Genomic DNA, 23,860 nt, shown 5'->3' with positions numbered 1-23,860 from the left:
ACTGGCTCTGGCTGGATCCTCAGTTTGTCTCACCGGCTCCTGACTTCTGCTTCGGACACCATTTCGGCTCTTCGTTGTCCTTACTGGACTGGCGTCACATCATTACAGTTCATTGTGTATTACCAATTTATGAGCTGTTAACCAGCCCTAGGACTATCCAACAGGCAGCCACACCTACCTCGTCAGAGGTAGAAAGCAAGGGCTTGTTGGAGAACCCTGTGGGCCAACAAACCCCTTTGTTTGTTCACCTGTTTGTTAACTGTAACTGAAGACATCGTTTCCTACGCATCTAAGCGTAAGTTAAATAAATTCCATCTTGTTTAAGGAACCAATATGTTTCCTGTGCCGCTCAGACTCCATCGCCAAAACTCCCACCTGTCCGTATCCAATTTGCCACCACCCGGCCGCACCACCGTGACCAACACCGCGAGCTTGGCTTGCCAGCTCCGTGTTGCATGACACAATCATGGAGTGGAGGCTTGGAACTGTCCTGGACAGAAGCAGGTCCCAGCCCCATGCCCCAATCAGACAATCAAGGCACACAACTTCAAAAGAGATGCTGGGGTGGGATAGGTTCCAGCTCCCTGTCCTGAGATGCCAGTGGAGCAGCTAACAGTGAGCTAGCTGCTAGCTACCCCACCAGTATATTGGGGCAGGGAACTGGGATCTGCCCCTTCCCTGCAGCTCTTTCCAAGACCCCTGCCCCTTATCTAGGATCCAGGACCAGAAGCTCCCTTCTTCTGTGGCAGGGGGACATTTTCCCCACCCCAGCAGCAGCAAGCCCCCGGGGCAGGATGTAATGTCCCAGCCCTGGCAAGGAGAAAGCTGTCTCTTGGCCTGGTGCTCCCTACCAGCTCCTAAGCTAGCACCCAGGGGGAGCCTAAAGCTCTCCCTGGTGGTGGCAGGGACCCATTGCAGGGCCCCAGAAAGTGGGAGCAGTTTGCTGCCATTAACAGTAAATCTGCTCCCATTTCCCTGCACGTGTAGACATCTGCCTGGGAGTATTTACTTGTTAGTAGTTTACTTGCGAGTAAACTGATCCCAGATCAAATGCATGTGTAGATGCACCACCTGAGTACATCATTTCCACTGTCTGTACCTCACATTTATCCATCTGAAAAATGGAAACAGTAAGAGGAACCTCTTTGTAAAAGACTTTGAGGTTTTCTGAGAAAAGAGCCATACAAGAGTAATTTTGTTATTAGTTCATATTTAATAACATGCAGTCTGGCACCTGCTTCTTTCAAATAATATTTCTCATATTTTGTGATTATGATTCCAGATCAGGTGTTAAGGGCCTGACTCATTTATACTATTGCCACCTACATAGCTCTTGCAGTCTGAAGCAGTCTTCAAGTGCCCCTTATAGTCTCTGCAGTATAGGGCAGTCACAAAGTACACTCACAGAGGATATTAGGAAGCTTTGGCTTAAATGAGAAATTATAGCTTGAAGTGAAGAATTTTTAAAATTCTTAATAATTAATATGAAATCAGGCTTAGAGAGTAGTAATAATTTGAGGCATAATAATTTAAGCAGTGAACCAAAAGGATATTGGACAAGCTAAGGTTCCCCTTCCTCCTCTCCATGTGGTTGAACAAGAGCAGGACATGTCTAAATGGCATTCACTGGGCACGTCTATACATGCAATTAATGCGACTGAATAAACTCCAGTGCAATTTGAGCCAAAGTAAACTAATCCCAACATCACCATCTGCACATGTATTTAAGTGCAGTAATTTACTCTGCCGGTGCATAGTACCTGTGTCTGATGGGACTATCTGACAGCACTGTAAATTAGTCTACCCCTACCCCATTGCTGTGCATGTGTAGACAGTGATGCTTTACTGCACAGCAAATTAGTCTACTGCACCATAAAGTGCACATATAGACACATCCATTTAGTCCCAAGGACAGCTGGAGAAGCAGCATCTCTTGTGGTTGCTGAAGGGACAGCAAGTCAAATAGTGGGAGGTGTAGTGGCAGCATGGCTTTAGGAGTACAGGTAAGTCTTATCCAGGGGTGGACAGCCAAACTCCATTTCCCAGCATCCCCTGTCCATGTCACTCCAAACAGTTTCCATGGAAACCCCAGGAGTGGCACGGCAAGGCTGGGGTTTCCATGAAGACTGGCCCAAGCAGTACTGGCAGGGTGGATGGCTACTGAGCTCAGGCCGGGATCTTGCAGCAGAGTACTCTGCCCAGGCTCCAGCATGATCTGTCACCAGGACAAGTTCCCAGCCACGAAGCAGCTCCCCACCCAGTCAGCGCTGCTCGGGCCAATATCCATGGAAACCCCAGCCCCACGCTGTCATAGTCCCACCGCTCCTGGGGTCTCCATGGAAACCAGCCGGAGAGACATGGGCAGGGCCAGCTGGGAAATGGCATCCATCGCAAGCCCAATTCAGCCCATGGGCCTGACTTTGCCCACTTCTGCTTTAGTCCCTTTTGCTTTCTCTTTGATCTGTGACACATAAGAGATGTCAGAAGACAAACCAGTTGTACACTGAACCATTAGGCTTCTACCTGAGTATAAGTGGCAGGACATAACTGTGCTACCCTCATTAGGGCCTCCTCTATGAATGCATCCTGCTGCAAAAAGACATGGTCTATTTCCCTCCCCTTACTCCACGTACCTGCTTGTTTACTGGGAATGACAGTCACAGGTAAAATAACTTGCCCCTTTTGTGGGATGCAGCTTGCTCACATTTGTGTACCCAACTAGCTACTCTGGGCAAGTTGGCACGTAAAAAGAAGGAAAGCTAGCCAGCTTGATTTTTGTAAGAGCCAGGGAGCATTTTTTTGTAATACACCACTGTGTAAGAACTCCTTCCCCACTTCAGCAAACTATGAGCAATGCAGACTGTAGTCCTCAAAGGTGAGGCACTTTTAGAGCTTCAGTTTTCACTGCCTTTATTTTTGCTGAAGAGCAGAAGGAGGAGGGGGTCACACTACATATGACTGAGGAGGGCCTAGAGATAACCTTGCTTTGTGTGACCTTATTAGTATGTAACCTTCTTCTTCCTCCTCAACTCCCAACAGTTGTTTGTTTCCCACCAACACCTCTTGTGTTGCCTCTAAAGTTAGACTATAAAGCATGTGTGGACATGACTTTGTCTTGTAGCTTTCTGTAGAACATCTAGTATATGTTTGGGTACTATTAAATAAGGCAACATAAATAAACCATGAATGAAACTGTTTTAAAGACTTGTCCTATACATTAATTCAGGAAGAATCCATCCCCATCCTTCGCCCTTACAAGGATCCAACTTTAATTCTATAAGAAAAATAAATATTAGGCAACTCTGCAATAGCTCTGCCTTCTTGTTAGAGTAAAACATAAGCAGAGAAATAGTACATTTTTTATCAAGATGAATGGACGAGGCAGTTTTCATGGGAATACAGGTCAACATTTTCACTATTTTAAACAAAGCAAGTGACACTGATGTCTACTCTATCGGCTGGAACTTGTCACTTGCATTACATGAATAAGTTGAAGGCAAAATAATTGTGTCCTGTTCAACCTTTATGTTTAAAGAACTGTAAAAGAAATCACAAAGGTATATACAGAAAATGTAAGGTGTTGCCTGTGAGATTACTTGTCTAATCATCTTAAATTACCACTAGATCCATATTGTGCAGCAGGAAACTGTAGACACTACCCTGTGTTTTCCATGTCCAGTGATACCTTTATTTGACATGCTTTTTGTTAAATAAAATTTAAATTTTGGGTTATTTTAAGATTAGCAACCAATTCATATTTTTTCCTTCTTCTTCATTTTAATATATGTAGTGAATACCAAATACTCTTACAAGTCTTTTCATAATGTAAGGTTTTGGATTTTGAAAAATCAGCAGCCAAAGGTTTATTACATATTGCATATTCATTTATTTATTTACTCTTTTATTTGATTCTATGCTGCCATTTTCAACAAAGGCTCAGGCCATCTTACAAGGAGAGAAAAGTATAACTTAGAAAACTGGAGACCAGTTATAGCTAAAGAGCTTAGGCCACTGCCACACATTCAAATAAAAAGGAGTATGTAGATATAAAAGAGCCAAATAAATACAAATTTAGTGATTGACAATGTGTAACAACTCTATAGCTGGTTTCTATCCAGTTTTACTGGTTTGATAATTACTTTGCATGCGTGTCTAAATGTATTGTGCCATTCACCAGTTAATTGCATAATATATGTAACGAGTAGCAGGGGCCTTACTTACAGTTAGAGATGATCCTGTGCTGTCAATCTTATGTCCACATTTGGGTATACAAACTCAAATGTTTCAGATTTTGGGCATCTTTCTGATTGGAATTCTGGTTCATTTATCTTAAATTAACCTAAACTGGGAGCTGGGGAGACATGACAACAAAATGGCTGATCTGGCCAGCAGCCAGACTCCATTTCCCAGCAGACCCTGCCTGCAAGGCTGGTGCCAGTCTCCATGGAGACCCCAGTCCCAGCTGCACTGTGAAAGCTCAAGGCTGGGCTTGCCATGGAGGCCAGCCTCAGCCACGCTGGCAGCGTGTGCAGCAGCGCAGGGCAGGGGGCTCCTCTGGAGCTGCTGGGATCTTATGATGGGGGCAGCTTGCTCTGAATCCAGGGCAGAACTGTGCTCTGTAGCCCGTATGCTCTGCGCAGGGGCACATAGGCAGGGGATTGCCACTCTGCCCTTGCTCCAGACCAGGCTGTCACCACTGCAAAGACCCAGGGCAGAGCTGTGATCCCCTGCCTGCATGCCTCTGCTAAGAGCATGCAGGCTACAGATCATGACTCTGCCCTGGATCCAGAGCAAGCTGCCCCCATCACAAGATCCCAGCAGCTCCAGAGCAGCTCCCTGCCCTGTTCTGCCCATGCCCTGCCAGCACAGCTGGGGCTGGTCTCCATGGCAACCCCAACCTTGAGCAGCCCCAACCATGCACAGGGGCAGCTGGGAAATGGAGTCCTCTGCTAACCATATCTGGCCTGCAGGCCAGACTTTGCTCATCCCTGGCCTAAACTATAGATTAGTTCTAGCTGTGTCTTGATTCACACTTTGTTTTTGGTCTGCATCTAAATCTGATGTTCTAATGAAATAGCTAATTATCCTCTTAAGAGAATGCATGCCATAGAATATATTTGAGTTTCAGTTCCCCTTTGTTATTCTTCAGACCTTTAAAAGCAGTGAATCAAATGCTGTAGATGACTAAAATGACCTAGTCCCCAGCCAGTCAGGTAGCCACAGTAGCTTCCATCAGTGATCTCATACTGTAATTGGCTAGAGATGGCTGCCAAATCACAAATTCTATCCATCAAGGATGGAAGTTGTATGGAAGAAAAAAGGGATATGCGTGAGTTTGACAGGGAACAATAAAGCAGTGGAAGAAAATGAATAGAATAGTCATCCAAATTATTCATTGTTAATTATTTTTTCACTGAATACAGTCCCTTTATTCTTGTTGTTAGTAAATTAGATGTAGAGAGATTGTGATTATTCATGATTTTTTTCATTATTTCAGGTTGTTCACTTAATATTTTGTGGGATCAAATTACATCCATGGCTTGTTTATGTAGTATTTTTTAATCAGTATTTGTTATCTACCCAAGTCAAACAGGCTCATAGCAGCAGCTAACTTCAGTAGCACTGATAGCAAGAGATGGGGAGCATCAGGGAGACAGTTATAACTTATTGAGCCTGAAGCCCGTTTGACACTTATTCCAGTGACATTTACTACTATATAGGTGCTGCTCTAACCTGTAAAGTAGTAAACTCGAAATCACCACTGGTCGGTGAACTGTGACTATAGTGGCCATAAGTTCCATAGGAGGAAGGAGTGAATCCCATTCAAACAATGTGATGAGCAGCCAGCATGGTGTGCTTAATCAGACACTGTGAACATGCAAGGTCACAACTTCATTAATAACACACATTTTTCCTGTATGTGGTAGATCCTATGGCATTTACATATTTATTTGCATCCATAAAATCTCAATTACTATTGCTATAGTTTCCCACATCAATGTAAACAGTCAAATATATGTGCATTTTTAAAAGTGCAGGCAGAGGTTTGTTTGGGTTTTTTTACTCTGATTTTTACAAGTTACATGGATCTTAAACTATAATGGATCAAACCCACTTGTTCCAATTCTTACAAAGAGTAATTATATTGATAGTTGTTAAAGTGGTATTCAGTGAACTTGCAAGAATATTAACATAATATCTGAGGCAAGTATTTGTATATAATACATTAGTCTGGAATCAAGTTGATGGTCTAGTTATTCCCTCTTAAAATAGGCAGTTAAAACTGAGATGTCTTCTCCATAATCTTCTCTCACGTGATGCTATAACGAGCTACAAGAAATATACTGCAGGAAGATCACCCACTCTGATCTTCAGTCATCCTTAGTTTAATTCATCCTTTCTGGTTTCCTGTCACTACTAGAAGTTTTTATTCATAACGTTCTATAAAAAGCACCTCATTATGTTATTGACTTACAGTAGTAAAAGCAAACATAAAACTGTATTTCAGCTATTTTGGTATTCTGAAATACCAGTGTTTCAGAATGGAAACATCAACATAATACAGGAATGTAATATTCTATTTCAGTGCTGCCATCTAATATGGTTGACACCTTGAAGCCCTTACTCAGTTTTTACTCATTCTTTATGTAACTAATCAATAAAAAACAAATTGCAGCTAGAAATGGGGAAAGTATACTTCAAAATTCACTTCCAATGAATATTTGAGTATTCAAGCATAAAAAGTGCTCTAGTGAGCACAAGTAAAACTTATTAATTCAAGTACACATGGAACAGAAAAAAAAGCTTGTGACTATTATCAGATCAATACAGGTCTTGATTTGGAATGAATGCTTATAGAAATTTTACATTCTTTCACTCTTTCAACTACAGTAATACCATGCTAGGGCAAATAATTAAAATGAAGGTAAAATGAAGTGACTAAGGTGACAGTTTCAATTAAATTAGCCTACTAATATTATCGTAACATAATAAAACTGTACAGTGATTTTTCAGTTCAGCAATGGTAGCGTTAAAAAAAGAAGCTTAAAAACTGCATGGCGTACTCTTCTCTTCAGCTGTGATGTACTAGGTGATTTTTCAATGTATCATCAGAGGAAGTCACGCTTACTCTTTCAAATCTTCCAGTCGACTTGTCACTGTCAGTTGTTGGAAATTTTCCTTGGAGCAATCTCTCTTTTTTCCCCATTTTTAGACCGGAAATTGTTATTTGCCGTGGATGTCAGTCTTGATTCATCTGGAGAATCTATGCACAGGAATAAGTATTCTTTCTGAAGTTTCAGCTGGACCTGCACAGAATGAGAGTGAGATCTGAATAAAGATGAATATCACCATGGAGGCAGGGTAGAACCTCTCTCTCAAACAGTGGAGAAAACTTTTAACTATTAGCTTTTGCCCTCTAAATCTCTGCAACTACTTTGCTAACGCCAGTATAGTTATGTACTTTTAATAGTTTTAAAACCACAGATTACTAAAATGGTAGGATACTATTACTTGCCTGTTTGCAAGTATACAAAGTATTCTTCAATTTTTATGATATGTCTTACTAAACAAAGTCATTCAGGGATCTTAATTAGAAAAGCATAGGTATGTCAATTTATATAGTACTTAAAACAGCTAACAGAGAATGGCGTCGTCTGTTTTTCTGTGTCATTCTTATGCCTTTGTTTTCTGGAGTTTTGCATATTTAACAATTCTGTTGCTCCCAAAAAGGAGCCATCTTGTGGCCAGTTCAGCTCAGACTCTCATGGATACTTTTATACTTCTTGCTTTGTTGTTCTTTTAATAGGAATTTAAGTATTTTTCTGTTGGGAAGTATTTGTGTGGTCTTTGTGTGAGAAGAAATATAGCAAAATGTCCCTTTGTCTTTCTCTAAAGATAAAAATTTCATGAATCTTTTCATAAATCTGTATGAGCATGGGTGTATATGTACACATGACAGAAAAAAGGGAATATAAACAGAATACATGCGCACACAAACACAGAGTCTATTGTCTGTTCTGCACACATATATTTTCTGAGTTTTAGAGCCAATGAAAGAAGAGATTTTTTTCTTTTTAGAAAATGATAAAACCTAGTTGTAAGGCAGGATAACAAACTCCAGAGCCTTTCACCTCTAGATCACAAATCTGGCTCATTCTGACTGAAAGTTTTTATGTTTGACAGTTGTTTCAAAGTGTAGACTGTGTTAAATGAGCTGGTGATTGCAGAACTGTTTCTAGTGGACAGGCATCCATATGTTAATGAAGTGCCCTTCCTACCTCCTAGAAGGAAAAATCATTACTTACATTTTGTCATTTTCTATATCATACACACACTGGGAAAACTCAGGAGTGCGAATAAAAGACAAAAGAACTTAGTTTAAATAGTTTAGTTCATCTCCAGTTCACTAAACTTGTTATAAGGTCAAACAGACCCCTACAAAATCCTATGAATTTTGCTTTGTAGCTTAAAAGGCATAGTAGTCTGAAAAGACAGAGCTTAGTGGATCTCAATACAAATATCTGGGACAAGTCACGCTTTTATAATAAACTTGCTGTTTGAAAGAAAGTGTGTGAAATGTTAAATGACAGCAAAAAATGCTGAATAGCGAAATGACTTTTCCAAAGTGTCCCATTGCATTTGTTTTCTCTTATTGTCTCTGCCAGAGGAGCAGTAGCTCTTTGTAACAGTGACAGCTTTTGTGCATGTTCACTAAAATGATGAAAATGAAAGACTTATTGTACATGACTTGCCTAACGAATCTGTTTATAAATCCTGCTTTAATATACTCAAGCTAATCTTCCTTGTACAACCTACTGCATTACTTGACCAACTGGGCCATTTGTGGGCTAGTAATGCATGAACATGTATACACATTATCACTGTGAGAGAAGATTAGTTCTGCAGAGCAGCAATATATATTTGTTCTGGACACCCCAGGAAACAAGACAAGACATCAGGAAGGTGACTTAAATAGGCTACAACTTCATTATCACATCTAGGGAAATATCGAACATTAACTCTTCCAGCACAGCCCAACCTAACGTCTGAAATCCATACTGAATAATGGAAAGATACATCTAGTTCTCACCCCATTATCCAAATTTTTAATTGGTGTCAGCACCATTGCTGGAATCCCTCCAGCCCTTCCTTTGTATGATAGTTGAAGGTGTGGGCAAAATAGGTGAGCCCTTTGCTGTACAAGATACCAGGAACTCTAGTCCCACATTCTTCATAAGTTGTCTTCCCCTAGTTTGGACTTAATTCTTATGTACAAGGAAGTCAGATACCTACAGAATAAGCACCAGCATTGGCCACTTACCAAGTTGTGACTACATGAACTTATTACACCTACTCTAACTACCAAGTCTCTGAACTTCTGAGAGAAAAATATATAAAATGCAGGGGATTAAAAAAAAGAAGAACCTTTCTAGTGTCTAGGAGGGAACTGGAGCCATGCTCGTAGCAAACTGCCAGTGCTGATCCTACTGGAATCCCAGGAGACTGATGGGTTACTTATGGATTTAAAATAATACCCTGAATAGGGAAAAGGCATATAAGCACCATTCCATTAACCTACTCAATAATTAGGGAGACCCTTTTTCCTAATTTCTCTTCACCATTGGTTGAGTGCTCACAGGAAATGGCGGGCAAAAGAAAGCAATGCTTAATTGGACCTCAGAATTTATTTTTCCCTTCTTCCCTCCCCATGCCTCCTGAGGCTTTTGGGTATACTTAGTATTGAAATGGTTCTTGCCTCCATTGTACTTATTCAAATAAATAGTAGCTGCCATACAAGAAAGGGATTGTAAGTTAAATTATAGGCATTAGCACAGGGGTGGGCAAAATACGGCCTGCAGGCATCCCGCCTGCCAGGCCATTCTATCTGGCCCACAGGGCCCCTAAAAATTTTTTTTAAATTATCTACTCTTGGCTCCCTGCCCCACCCCCAGCCATTTCCCTGCCTTCCTGCCCCCACACTGCTCTGGCACCACGTGGCTCCCAGCTGCATCCCAGGACCAGAGAGCATGAGATGTACCAGTAGCCAGGTTCATGTGTGTATTTTTAGGGTGAGTCCCACATGCATGCTCCACCATACATATGCATCCACACACCCCCTTCCACTGCCATACACACAGATTCCCACACCCCGTCATATACCCCAGCCACTTTCCCTCTCACAAAGCCCCACACCCCACATATCCACATCCACACCCACCCACATGCTCCCTCACTCCACACCCACCCACCTATCTACCCACCACAGACATGCCCCACATGCCCCTGCACCTACAAACCTAAGCCCTGCCATAATATACAAGAATAAGACTTTGTTTGAAGCTATTATATACAATTACCTCTATGCACATTACACAAACACATGTAAACAGGACAAAATATTTTTTGAAATCAAATTAATATTTTAGATGTTTGCTTTTGAGAATATAATTTTGTATTTTTCTCGTTCCAAGATGACAAAACCCCTTGCTGAAAGGAGTACTTCTGGGAGCAAGGGGGGGGACTTCAGGGGGCAAAGGTCAGGGGTTAGGGGGCAGGACTTCCAGTCACAAGATAGTGGGGCACCTGTCAAGGGGTGGGGCTACACATGCAGCCCTCAACAGCTTGCCAAAACTGGGTAAGCAGCCCTCCAGTTGAAATAATTGCCCACCTCTGCATTAGCAAGTAACAGGCAGTAGTGTAATTTGCTCTTGTTCTTGCTCATAAAATGATACTCCTGTCAAAAATTGAAAAATATGCATGAATTTAAATGCATGAATAATCTTTATTTAATTATTTACTGTGTTATTTAGAATAAAAACATGGTTAGAGTAGTGGACAGAAGGAGTTTGTGGACTATGGACCCTGGTTAAGTTACTGTTTAAAAATCTCTGTGCACTCAGATATAGCTGTAGGTTTTCAGAAGAGGGTACATCTAAAGTGACATCATAATCCTGAAATCTAAAGCACTGCTTTCACGAAGAGAGGTGTCAACAGTAATCCTGGGACCCATAAAATCTATTCCATTATCAGGTATAATCTCTAGCACAGAATTATTTTAGGAGGTCAGCAATATATGGGATAATGGAGAACTGAAGACATGTTTTATTTAGACTTTCAAAAAGCCTTTAACAGAAATCCACAAGAGAGGCTCTTAAAGAAACTAAATAGTCACAAGATAAGAAGTACCATCATTAATAACTGGCTAGGATACAGGGGGTATAGCTACATGTGCATATTAATGCCCAGCAATAAACTCTGGTGCATATTGCTCCTGGATGCCTGGGACCACAGTACATTGAGCCAGGGCAGCGCAGCCCTGGCTGGCAGGAGGTCCAGCAGGCCATCTTACCACCCCGGGCTGCTCCACCCTGGTTCAACATTCTGTGGAGGGGCTGGCTTGGGGCACAAGGGGCAGTCAGCCCCCACACTGAAGCACCCATGTACCCCAACCAGCTAGGTGAGTGTTTACAAATGCACTTCTGCATCCAAAAGAACCCCAAAACTCTGCAGCAAGATAAAGCTTGTATTTGCAAGTACTAACCTACTACAGAGTTTATTAGTTTCCTATGTCCTAACAGGGCTGCACGTGTAGATGCCAAAACATTTACTGCAGAGCTAGCTAGGCTACTCCAGAGTAAATGCCTTGTGTAGACATGCCCAGGGGGAAAAAAGTAGCTATGAATAATAAGTTTTCAATAGAAGCAAAAGATACATAACAGAATACACCAAGGTCCCCACTAGGTAATATTTACAAGGACTAGTACAGTTAAATATATCAGTTACCAGCCTGGCACAGGGAGATGGATAGTCATGTGACAAAATTTGCAGATGACCCAAAATTATACTCCTTTCCCTACTTGAAATAGAGACTCTTTTATTTGAAAAGCAGTTGCACCAGCTCAACAGTAATTTTCTCCATCTATATGTGATGATTTAATGTGAAGAAAACACACATCTCTATTTTAGTGGTTTATTCTATAGAATAAATAGGGAAAAAATGAATTTCTTTAACAAAGTGACTGTTACTTGAAATACATCGTTTTATTGTTTTGTTTTGTTTTTTCTTTATAACTTTGCTAGATAATTTGCATTGTGCTTTGAAAGTTGACTACAGTAAATTACACAACAATACTAACAACTGTATGCGAAGACTAGCTTAAGTACTCACAGCAAATTGCTGATTTTTTCAGATGCTTATATAGCATGTCTCCACAGTCAAATGAGGTATGTGGAAGAAAATCAGCACACCGATCTCAGTCTCTACAACACTGTAAAATATGCCTCATCTTTTTTTCATTTCACAGCAGGTAAGCAAACACCTACTGTAAGACTGAGCTGATGTCTGTTGCATCACAGCACATTAAAATGAATAGGAAAAACTGTTCATCAGGGGAATAAAAACACAAAATAGAACAAGAAAATAGAGCTGAGTTTCTAAACTTAAACTACAGATAGCTCATGTATAGTAGCTCTGTCATTTTCTATGTGTTGTTCTAAAATATAAAGCAAGATGTTTATTTTTTTCAAAGAGATATTATGTTCCTAATTAGTAGCCCGAGTCTGACCACTGCAATTACACCAACATAAAGATGCAGTAACACAGCAGTGACTCAAACCCCATGTGGTTTAGTACGTTATAGAGGTATACTACAAGAATAAATGTACCAAAGAATTAAACACAAAACATGATATTTTCAAAAGTACCTAATGATGTGGATTTCTCAGGTTTTGAAAGCCTGATTTCAAAAGCCAAGTCACGTACGAAGTCCACAATTTGCTAAGCGCTGTATAAACACAGAATAAGACAGTTCTTTGCATAAATAAGTTAAAATGAGGCAAGAGAAAAAAACAGGTATAGACAAGGTGGAGTACAAGGTAACAGTGGCACAGGATTATCATCATGACAGTTGTAACATGTCATTAGTCTACCTGTTGTAACGTGTATGCAGCTGTAAAAAGAGAATTTGAATGAGGGATTTTAAGAACATTGGAGGTGAGATGCTTCTCCCAAACATGAGCAACAGGATAGAAGAAAACATAAAGAAGTTTGCTTAATAGGAGGGCAATGGATGCTCATGTCACAGCAAAGTAGAGGCCACTTAATATGGCCATTTATTTGACCATGTATTATATAGGATGTGAGTTAGGGATGGGATAGGCCTTGAAAATGAAGACAAGCATTGTGTTGATATGGAAGAAGGATACAACAGAAAAAATGAGGAATTATAAGAAAAATACCTTTCCTGCAGCATTCTGGGTACGTATGATCAGGGAAAACTGCATTTGTCAGGGCCAGAGAAAAGGATTTTGCAGTACCCCAGATGTGATGTTTGGGCAGGAGTTTTAGCAGGTTAGATTAATAGGAAAGGCTGTATCTTAAGCAATATTATGCAGAAAGAATCCAATAGACTTAGACATGACTTGGATGTCAAGACCTAGAGCAAAGCCTAAATTTCAGATCATACTCAAGTTATGGCCATGGATTATAGGCAGGATGTGTTGTCCACAGTGATTAAGAAATGAGATAGTAGGGAGGGGTCTTTTCAGGTTGTGTTTTAGTCATATTGAGCTGGGGTTGAGAGATATGATTATAAGCTGATGTTAAAGACACCTGAAGAGATTTTAGCCTGGACAGCAAAGGTCTGGAGCAGAAAGGAAGATATGTGAGGCATCTACGTAAAGGAAATATTGCTGCAAAACTCCTGAGGAGCAGCTGTTCTTTTGGTGGAATGTTTCAAACTGAATAATAGTATTTTAAATGTTAAAAAAATCCACAATCATAAATGTGTGTCCAGCTTGAGATCTTTGCAGATGCGTATCCAGCTTGAGATCTTTGCAGAGTCCTGTTTTTCATGGTGCTGACAGCCCAGTACTGGATCCTAAGTCTGGGACTCCTAATCATTGTGATGACAAGGAGCATAAGTATAATCTTTGAGGGCGTATCTACAAGTAACGCTACAGCCACAGCATTGGCGGGCACAAACTTTGATGCTGCAGCTACATTGCCATAGCAATGAGCTCACTCGTTATAGCGCATTGCTATGGTGACGTAGCAGCTAAAAATAACAGTGTGCCGCTGATGCAGCACAGTACGGGCTGTTACTGTGCCCTCATTTAGTACTTCCAAAAGGAAGAAATGAATGATGGTGCAATAACAACAGTGCTGTAGGGGCATGTGTAGACACATCCTGAGATGCACAAAGGCAGTGTTACTGGAAGCACTAGGGGTCAGCTGTAAAAGATCAATTGGTTCAAAAGATAAACATTATTGGGATAAAACAATGATAATAAAAAAAAAAAGATCCCATTCCCCAAATGGATATAGGGTAGATACAGTGATGATGTACTTTGTGTGGGAGATTTGTGACAAACAAAAAGATGGGGACTTTTATAACCAAAGAGTACATGCACAACATCTCTGTGGCTGTCACTACAGCCCATTAGCAATAGGTCTTCCTTCAGCCCTTCTTTTCATTTTTTTATAAAGGTGGTATTGCAACTACAAGATTTAAAAGCATCCAAGAAAGCTAGGCCCCTTGTAGAATCCAAGCCTAAGCTATTTTCTGTACTCTAACAGTAACATACTCAAACTTTTCTCATCCAAAAGACTATATCTATGCAGGCCAGCTGCAAAAGAGGACCAGCTGAAGCGATGTAAGTAGAATGCATGGAGCTACACCTGCTCAGCACATCTTCTCGGGGTGAGATCACACATTAGAGTTTGCAAGAGCTAATTCTAAGTAATGTTGCTGTGCATTAATGTTAACTAGTGTCACTGATCAGTCACATTTTTGGGGTTAATACCCTCTCTGAAGTGAACTGCTTGGACCTGTTGTTAGAGGACTTGTGAGCAGGGATGTGGTTATCTGCTCCATGCCTGCCTTGCTTGCCAGCTCTCTAGCCATAGTGTAGGTAAGGAGACAGAAAGCCATTGTGCTACTTGGATCACCTTCTCCACCCCACAAATCACCCTGCTGCACCCTTTCAGCCCCTGGATCCCTCCTCTACCCCATGATCCCTGCCCCTCCCCCCGCCCCACACACACAGATTCCCAGTCAGCCCAAGGACAGCAACACCAGCAGCAGAGCTGTGAGTGGAAGTTCCCAAGTTCCCCTTCCTTCCTACTCCTGCAGCTTTCTGCAGCTCATACTACCCTCCACCTGGAACCAGCTCCTTGCCCCCTGCCTCACCTTCAGTTCCAGGGCCTGGTGGAGGCTGTATCTAGACATATGCTGGAGCAATGTAATCTGCAGGTATCCCAGGAGCGGGCAGGGAAGAGGAATGACCCCCTGCCCCCCCACCCCCCCAGCACTCTTGGGCTGATTGGGGTGGCAGGGCAGGGATCCAGGAGTGGAGGGACCGATGGGAGGCAGAGAGGGCAACTGGGGTGGCAGGGGAGTGATCTAGGGGTGGAGGGAGTGATTTGTGGATCAGGGGGACAATTTGGGGTGCAGAAGGGGCAGCAACCCAACAGTTCCCTACCCACACATTACCCCCTTCCCCCTGCCTCTTCTCCCCTCCAATCCTGCCCACATGTACCCCTCTCCCTGGCTGACCTACCTACCTTCACCCATTTTCTGTCCCTCCCCACCCACCTACCTATTGCCCTACTGTTCCCAGCTGTCAGTCCAGGGCCTTTGAATTCTGGATGATAGCTAGTCCATCTGGGGGCATTGCCTCCTGGAACACTGGAGGACTGCAGAGTGGTGATTTTATCTCAGGTGAACACCCAGAAGTTAATGTAACTCAAACTAGGTAGCCCAGCTCAAAGAAAATCCTGGGCCAAAGTAACACAACTTTAAAATACCTAAAGAGCACTTAGTACTAGTTAATGGGCATTAATGTATCATTCAAGTTCTAAATGCTTTTAACATGATCTAATTGTAATGTATAATCTCACCCTTAGTAGGCCCTTCTGGAGGTTTAAGTGAGGGAGGGACAGCTTGACAAAACTGAAGCATAGTGAGGGAGCTCCTGTTAGCAATTTGTGACTGCCAATATGAACTCTTTGGGCCATAGTTAGCCAATCATAGTGCAGTGAAACAGCAAGATGTTGATTATTATGTATGACTGATCCGTACTTGGCTTTGTATAGCTGGCTATTTGACAATATAAAGTTAAATCAAGTAGGCTGCAAAGGGTTTGCTAAAACAACCATACAGAAAAGATAAATCAATGGCCTAGATAAAAAAAGTAGCTGCTCAAACACACTATCCAGATTGTTAGCCATAAAGAAGGACTTCTCTACTACAGTGCTAATGACAAGCCTATCTTGCTAATGTTGAGAAATAGAAGGTCAAAAGATACTGAACTGTTAATAGATCAGTTCTGTAGAAGAAAGGAGGGTGAGCTGAGTGAGACTGCCCCAAGTGTCATAGTAATAAAAGCTGATAGGCTGGGAAGATTCAGAGGAAAGGGGAACATACTGGAATCATTTAAAGGTGTACCAATTTAGAAATGGAAAATAAGATGGAGCCACCTGAGCTATGGATAGTGAATTAAACTGAGATAAGTGAATGTGTATGTCAGACTGCACATATATACACCTTAATTCCAAATCCACTGGACCCTTAAATAAAAAGTTAAGTAGACATGTTTGGTACCTAGGGGGGCAACTGAAAAACAGTGGATAAATTGCAGAACTTTTCTCTGTGGTCTAGCAGTGACTGGGCTGCACTCACTGCTATCATTAGAAAGGAGACAGTAGTGCATCCCACCCTGTAATCATGAAGTGCTATAGGGCAGCCTTTAGCTGGCTTAAAGGCATCTTTCCAGTGCACTCTCTGATCATCTGCCAAAAGCTACATCAGAGGATCTGGCCCTCTGTGAAAAGCTCTCTTGAGTAAAACTGTGATACTTTTCATAATAGATCTATGCTTTAAGTCAAAAGGAAAATGGAAAATATTCCTTTTAGAAAGCATCTCTGCAATGTATATTTATTTCTCCTATCTCTTTTTAAGAAAAATACAGAATTTATCTGATTTTGCCCCTTATTACTGATCCAAATTCATAATTAGGGCTACAGGTTGTTTTTTTTTCTCAAGGTGGTCACAGAGATCATGGAGACTGTGACTCTAAAGCAGTGGCTCTTAACCTTTCCAAATTTAAGGCACCTCTTGTTCAGCTTGGGGCACCCCTTGTTAGACACCCGTCAGAAAATGCCAGCTCTTACTATTCACATATTTTGACTACAGGAAAAAATAATAAGACAGTTCTTCTTTTGCAAACTCAAAAAGACCACAACAGGCCAAACTGTTTTTAACATTATGAATTTTACATCTCTGGGTTTTAGCTTGTGAATCATGTTTGCATACCTAATAGTGTTAACATTGCATGGCATCCAACAGCAACCTTGAAAGTATCTCAAGGCACTCCAGGATACCACAGCACCCTAGCTGAGAATCAGTGCTCTACAGGAAATGACTCTCATGATACACTACCACTCAGTGAAAGGAGAGAATGACATAATTTAGTCAGGGTGCTAGCCTATAGGAAGCAATGGGGTCATTGACTCTCCAAGCTTCAGCTCCCATGAGGCAATACTACAGAGTAAAAGAGCACACAGCAAGCACACATGATAACTTTTCCATTAGTACAATCTCTCCCCACCATGGAATTCACTAAAACCAACTGTAATAAAATCATAGCCTTTGTAATAACCCTTCTTTGTGACATCAAAAATAGCTGATATCAACAAAATTAAGAAGCTTACTAAGCAAGAGGACAAGGTTACATACTAAACCAAAGTGATCCTTTTATTTTATTTTATTTGAAAATAGCTGTTGCAATAAATAAACCAAGAGAAAAGAAAATACATGAAATAAAACAAGAGGAAGAGGAAAACACATGAAAAATAAGCCTTTTTTTACTAATATATCTTAAAGATTTTAGGCAATGTGAATAGGTCTTTAAACTTCACCTTTGTAACTTCTTGTGCTATATGCATACACGATCTATCTTCACTTTGCCTGTCTCACTAAAAGTCATGGATTTGTCTGTGGATAAAAATGATTCAAAACAATAGTGTAAGATTACTATACATTTTTTCTTAAGCTCCTCAATTCCTTTTAACTTTCAGATAGGCTGCTTCTAGCCAGAATTAAAAGTAGTCTAATAAGTAAGGCACTTAGAGGTACATATATACACAACTGTTATATCCAACTTCCCAAAGTTAAAAATTACATTTACTTTAGAAACATATGCTGACTTTGGAAACACCCTCACTGGCTCTTTTTTAGCTATGTGATCATCTTACAATGTTTCATCTTGGCAGAAGGCTTTTGGGGTAAATAATAATATGAAGCTGGAAACAAAACAAAGCAAGATGACGCTAATAAAGCAGCATCAGAAGTAAAGCAACACTTTTGTGGGGCAAAGTATGGAGTATTGTAAAGAAGAACAGAGAATGCAGATAAAGCCATGCCAGGGATAGGTTATTCATAAATGATCCTTTGAATTGTGAGCTTGGAGATGCAATGTATTTCCTTTATCTTTGTGCCATTTTGGTTGGCCGGGTATTGCGTATTCTTTGAAATAGTCACGGGTAATCTACAATAGCTTTAGTGTCATTTTGGCTACAGGCTGCCAAAGAATGTGGAAGAAATGGGATAGAAAAAATGGGAGAAAAAGGAAAGGGTTTTTCTTCTGTATTAAAATAATACATTTTCATAAACATTCCACAGGCCTCTAAGGGAGCAGGGTATGTTTGGATATCATTTAGTTGACCAAATCAAAGAGATATTTTAATAAAAACTGACCACAGGCCTACATTGGAAAGGACATGGTTTGCCATGTTTCAATACTGTTCTGCTGTTTCTCTGATTTTCTGACTGGCATTAGTCAGTATGGGCCCAGTGACATAATAAACAGAGTTGGTACTCAGGGCAACCCCTGACGGTGGAGGGAGGGGGAGGCACATGGTTCTGAAGGCAGGGGACAGGGGGCAGCATGGCTTCCAGAACTGGGGTGGAGGGTGTGCAGTTCTGAGAGCAGGGGCGGCAGGGAGCAGAAGTCTTATTATTTGGGGTAAAACAATGATAAAGAACATGATCCCTTTCCTCAAATGGGAAGTCTTACCCATGCCAGAAACTCCTAAACAGTTCCTGGCTCAGCTGCTGCTGCTGCATGCTCTTCCCGCTTCTGTTACCTCTTCCCCCCACTCCCCACCCAGCTTTTGTCAGGGTTTGAATTACACTTTGATTCTTAGGGGGGTCTGCCAAAAAAATTGGCTGAGGTTGGGGTTGTGCACAGGGGTCTCTGCCAGTACCAAAGGGCTGAGGCCAGCGGCAGCTGCAAGGAGCTACTTCCACCGCCACCTGGCCTGCTTAGAAAGGTGGAGGATGGGCTGGGGGCTGTGTGTGGTGGTGCATGGGCTCCAGGCTGTTGCGGGGGGTGAAAAGGGGTGCTGACCATCCCATGGCAGGGTTTGCATCTGTTATGGGAGGGCTCTCATATCTTAGGAGCCCCCGGAGCTCCTGAATAATTCAGACCCTGGCTGTTACTCTTAAAGTGGCAGCAGTAGCTGGGGACTGTTTTGGAGTTTCTGCCTCCTGGGGCATGAACTCTGCCGGGGAGGATTGGTTCTGGCACCCCTCCTAACTTGGTGCCCAGGGTGGATTCCCATCTCGCCACCCCTTTGTTACATTACTATATAGGCCTGTATTATTTTTGTTACTGTTGACAGCAACATCCTTTGTGGGCACTCCAATGTTACTCTTTTTCTATGAAATTGATGAACTCGAGCAGATTGGCTCATCAGACCTTCTAGTATGTATTGGCCATGAGGCACCCTGAGTATGGTACTCTGAACTCAAAAAAAATCCACAGAATGACAATTTTTTTTTATAGTTCATCTATCAGCCAGACTTCTTCAATGTGGGGAAAATATGCATGCACTGTACAGCTGTACTGGCAAAAATCCTTGCTGCACATGAAGAATACTGTCCTAATATGATCAATAAGGGACTTTCAGACAGTAGCTTTAGAAAGAAATAAACAAACAAGAAAAATCTCAGGGTATGCCAGACCTTTTCTTATGAAGGTTAACAAAACTAACAACTTTTTCTTCACTATTGCTCATTGTTTTGAATTTTTATATCAGTTTTGGAGTTCACTGCCTTAGATCACATTTATATTATGTTTACAGCAGTACTCTGCAGTAATGCTCGCTGTCAGGTTCCTTAACTTCAACAAATGAGCCCATTTTAATTACCCTTAAAAATATTCATTCTGATGAAAACTCTAAGGCTAATGGAATCCTTTTGGAAAATAATGGAGAAGAGCCAGTTAGAGGTGAGGGAATCTTGGGTGTACTAGAACCTATTTGATCAAATATTCAAAAACACATAAACTTTTTTATTTAAAAAACTGTATGAGAATGTTTTATCTTATAAGAATGTCTCTGTTTCTTGATTTTAGATTTCCTTAAGAAAACATTATTCAGGTAGATTAGTGGACTCCTCACTCAAATCATTAATTGATTAATAGGGCAAGCTGTGAATAATAAAATATAATACATAGCAGAACATAATAGTGAATATATTATGTGTCAACAGTTTGCTTTGCCTGTGCATCCTCAGGACTAGAGAACATCCCCATTATTTACAATGGAGAAGTAAAAGCTGACTTACACCTCCTCTACATGTGCAGGTAAAGATGCGATGTACGAGTCTCACAATTGTGCCTCCCGCCATGCCACACATGCATGCCAGCAGGCACAATTGTGAGATAGTGAATTAGATCACATCACACCATATTGCTGGTTCAGAAGGAGCTCAGTTGAGGGGCTCTGAGTTGCAGGGCACCCCATGCATACCTGGGGGCTGGAGAATCCCTGTTGCAGTGATCTCTCTGCCTCCAGGGGTGTGTAAAACCGCCAGGTCCAGAGGATCACTGTAGGGTAATCCGCCAGCCCTAGGGGTGTGGAAAACCCCTGGGGCCAGAGAATCACTGCAGGGCAATCCCCAAGTTCGGTATGTGTGAAATTCCCAGACCCTGGGGATTGCAACTGCCACAGTCCCTAGTGCTCAAGGATTTCTTAGTGGGCATGGTGCACCTCTGTGGCTGGGAGTCCTGTCAGCTGATGTGGCTCCCAGCCACAGGGAAGACCCTGCTACACGTGGAAATTAAGCTTGATAGTAACCAGCTATAAAATTAGTATACATTTTTGAGGTCTAACTTTATAGCTGGTTGGAGCTTTTTATTGTGTGATAGCTATTTGGCATGTGTAGCTGGTCTCCAGGTAATTGTGCAATTGAGCAGTTAATTGTGCAATACACCTAATGTTCAGAGGGGGCCTTACTGAATCAATCTACATGGTACATGGCAACACTATGCAGAAACACCTAAGCTTGCTCAGCACTTAATAATACCAGGACAAGAAGCAGTATATCTTGGCCTGCATTAGCTTACAGGGTTATACTGCTTTGGGTTCCAACAATACAGTTTACAGAGCTAGCCTGGCTACCTCTGCGTGTTGTTGCCTTGAAGTATATAGATTCCTGTATGAGCTGCATTGTGTGATTTAGTCAGATGATCACCTGTAAAAACTGTAAAACATCTGTACAGTATTTCTTGCACATAGGCAAAATGAATATGTATCACTTTCTCTTACCCAAAACACTTCAGCCTACATAAGTAATCAGCTACCAATAAACAATTAATTTGACTAAAGAAAACAAAACCTATGTTGGCAGCAGTTCCCCCCTTTGGAGTAATGTGCTTACTTTGGCTAAATCATCATTAGCACTAACAAATTAGTTCTTTGCTTATATTTGCTCTGGAATATAAACCAAGTGGCTAATTTATCTGCCTACTAAATGGAAGAAATCCATGTTTAAAGAAAATAGGATGAATATATTTCAGTTTCACCTGGTACATTTGGAATGTGGAAAATTAACATCTCCTGCTGTAAGACATCCTGCTGAGTTTAATATACAAGGGTGTAAGAATCCAGCTTTTAGTGCAAAGCTCATTGAGCATGGGACATACATCGAATAGCACTTCCTCTCCCAAGTCAGACTGTTTATCTACATGCTGCTTGTGCAAATAAGATTCTGGCCCTGAATTCTGTCTCTGGAAATTAGGGCCAAGATTTTCAAAGTTGCTCAGTGCCCTCGGTGCCTGTCAGATTTTCAGATGATCTCAGCTCCCATTCAGGTATCTGAGTTGAGCAGATTTTTTTTTTCAAAAATATTTGGCATCCACCAGCTCCCACTGAGTACAATGCAGGATGAGAATATTTGTGGCCATTTCATTGAAGTGTCTTAAGCTCTTTTGAATACTCACCCATAGGGATCTTCACTGTGGTCCTGTTTATTAACTTCTGTATCAATACACTAACAGGCTCTAATTTGAGTTTTATATCTAGTGGCCATACAATAGATGCACAGCTATGCTTAGCTATTATAATACACAGGCTCTAAAAGAAGGAAATTGCATGGTGTGCACTCCCCGAGAGACAGAGAGGGCACAGGGATGAAAGAAAAAAAAAGATTAACAACAAATGTCATTTATCTGAGAACAAAACATTGAGAGAGAGTCAAAAGGCTATGGCTTCACTGGCTGTATGAGATAAATACTTTTGTTACAGTAGCTTCAAGATTTCTTCTTCTCTTATACCAGTAGCAAGACAAAGTCATAATCTCAGAGCTGAGATTGTCAGGGTTGTAAGTGATTAAATAGTCAGGAAAAAAGGTCTGTCCTCCATTGTGTCGGATCCTATCTCAGATAAACTAGTTTCTATGATGGAGGAAAAGTGCAGTGGGGTTAAGTCCTCCTACTGTTTTCTGTGTCATTATGTTATATTGCACCTAAAGCAGCACCAGCAGGAGTCTTAATGAAAGACAAAAGCTGAGTGGCAGCGAGGCTATTAAGGAGGAAAGTAACAAGGGTAGGCTCATATTATTTGCTGTTTAACGGAGTGAGGAAATGTATTTGGGGCCTTATTTTTAAACAACTTCCAGTACTGCATGCATTATTTATGCAACTCTCCCATGTAACTTACATGGAGGTTATCTGTATTCATCAGCAGAGAATATTTACAGCTGCACAAGAGATCATTTGCCCTATTCACATTGGTGCACTTCCAGTTGTGAGGTACATTATTTTTTTTGTTGTTGAGTACAATGACACATAATGAGTTTGGATATCAAGTGGTGTCAGCCTGCAGTAACTAGAAATTTCTCTTCTTTGTTGCAGAAGTCAGAACTAATAATAATGCAAAACAACAGACTGCCATAAACCCCCAGTATCACTTATTATATACTGGAGGAATGTGCAGCACCAGTTTAACTGCAGCTCACTGCAGAAATTATGGACTTTTGATTCTATACAAGCATGTGCATGTTACTTGAATTTTATTTCTTTTCAATAAAAACTATTTTTAATGGAAACTTGTTGAAAATAAATTTCCTCAGTTGCAAACTGGATTGTGACACATAATTACAGAGAGCTCAGCGGTATAACTTTCTCACAGATCAATACTATTAGATTCCCAACACAATTCTGTCTTTGTCTTTGCTGATATAAATGAAGTTCTCATGTCAAATTAACTCAGCTGGGGCAGAATTCCTTATGTCAAAATTTAGACAAAGTAGTTTACCTTATCCAGCGCTCAGAAATTCATAGAATAAAAGAAAAGGAAAAAAGAAAGCAATTTAGATTACTATTTTGTCACAGTATGAAATAAGCACGAAACCTTGTTGAGATTTTAAAAATTGTAAATATGCAGTAATTTTCTTTAGACTTCACAAACCCATTTATACATGTTTTCAAGTATTTTGTTTATTGCACTGTTGGTGCAGCAAAAACTCTTGAAGTCTATGATATATATATATATATATATATATATATATATATA

At 41.0% G+C, this 23,860-nt stretch overlaps 1 long non-coding RNA gene across 1 annotated transcript in view; it reads right to left on the bottom strand.

Moving 5' to 3' along the window:
- Nucleotides 1–5,919: 5,919 nt before the first annotated feature.
- LOC109297462 overlaps nt 5,920–23,860 on the bottom strand; it is an 18,375-nt gene continuing 434 nt past the window's right edge. The window contains exon 2 of the long non-coding RNA XR_002097318.1: nt 5,920–7,307. This is a non-coding gene — a long non-coding RNA (uncharacterized LOC109297462). The remainder of the gene's footprint in view (nt 7,308–23,860) is intronic.

This window comes from Gavialis gangeticus, unplaced genomic scaffold, assembly GCF_001723915.1.
Source record: "Gavialis gangeticus isolate Ggan-Ray unplaced genomic scaffold, GavGan_comp1, whole genome shotgun sequence".
Lineage (NCBI taxonomy): Eukaryota > Metazoa > Chordata > Crocodylia > Gavialidae > Gavialis > Gavialis gangeticus.
This window is presented reverse-complemented; position numbering and strand designations above follow the sequence as displayed.